The sequence below is a fragment of the Mesoplodon densirostris genome, chromosome 5 (assembly GCF_025265405.1).
Source record: "Mesoplodon densirostris isolate mMesDen1 chromosome 5, mMesDen1 primary haplotype, whole genome shotgun sequence".
In the NCBI taxonomy this organism is placed as follows: Eukaryota; Metazoa; Chordata; class Mammalia; order Artiodactyla; family Ziphiidae; genus Mesoplodon; species Mesoplodon densirostris.
In genome coordinates, this window is record NC_082665.1 from 90,760,090 (window position 1) to 90,761,595 (window position 1,506).

Genomic DNA, 1,506 nt, shown 5'->3' on the forward strand with positions numbered 1-1,506 from the left:
GGATCTTCCCAGACCAGGGCACGAACCCGTGTCCCCTGCATCGGCAGGCAGACTCTCAACCACTGTGCCACCAGGGAAGCCCAAGGAAGCATATTTCTAAACCAGTTCCATGGTGAGGAACAAACTTGTGATATACCATGAACATACATATTAGCATTTATATTTGTGTTATATCTAAGTAAGCTGGACTTGACAGTCTAGGAAAACTAACATTTCTTTAAATTATGTTATGGTTTTAAGCCATCACAATTAGTTCTAAAGTTGTCTTCATAATGTCTTGAGTATTGCTCTAGGTTTTGCTATAGATGGACACCTAGACGTTGGAGACCAGACAGCACAAAGTTTCAGGGGAAGACCTGTGCTACTTTAAAGGACTTAACATAGGAGGGATTGTAACTCAGTGATTATGGTCACAGTCTCCTAGTTCAGACAGTCCTGAGTTCAAACTTAGAAATACAGCAAAGACCACCATATTTACTTACTATATGTTCTTGACTAATTTATATAATGTCTTTGAGCTTCAGTTTCTTCATCAGGAGGCGGGGTAATAGTATAGTATCTCATAGGATCTTTCATGCATTTAACATAATGCCCAAAAAAGTGCTTACTTCAGTGCCTGCCACAAAATTAGGGCTCAACAATGGAGAGCCATTATCATTAAACTCTCTGCAGAGAATTGCCAACGTAAACAAAAGGACATTTTACATCACTAACATAAAAATGGAAAAATTGTGAAACACTTTATATAAAGTCATTAGAATGTAGTATTATTTGGGATATTTACATCTGACATCAGAGGAAGTGTCTCGCATTTAATATTTGTAGATTACAATCTAGGCTCTAACACTGCCATTAACTCAATGTTATGAAATCATGGAAGGTCAGCATCCTGAATCAGGCTAACTTAGCTGCCACTTTCATGTATAGGAAAGTTTTATAGAAGTTCTCATCATTTCTACTTTTTTACATGTTTAAAGCATAAATCAGAAGAAAAAATTGATATGTCCCCAAAGGTATTGAAACAAGGCAACTGTTAAACACAACACATGGAGTATCAAGTTAAGATTAACTACATACTCACAGTTTGTGTACTGTCATGGGTACTGGATTTTTGTATCTCAGGTTGGACCACAGAGAGGCACCCAGCACACCCACTCTCTCTTGACCTTACTTCCCCATGGTCTGGATAATGCTGCTATGCCTGGGAGTCGGATAGTCCAGTCTTTTAAGAATACAGACTTTGATATCTAAGACAGGAATCTGATATCTAAGCTATTTTAGATGGATTGTTCTAACATATTAATATCTTATGTAAGTTCACTGCTTTTGATTCATGTATACTCTATAAAAATACAGAAAGAACAAAAACATTTAATGCATAATTTCATTTATTTATGAATACAGATTAATAAAGGCACAGTTTAAAATAGAAAAAGATATATAGAAAATATTTGATGATATTTTGCCAATCAACTGTTTTCCATATTCTGAGGCTGTGCTTTTCAT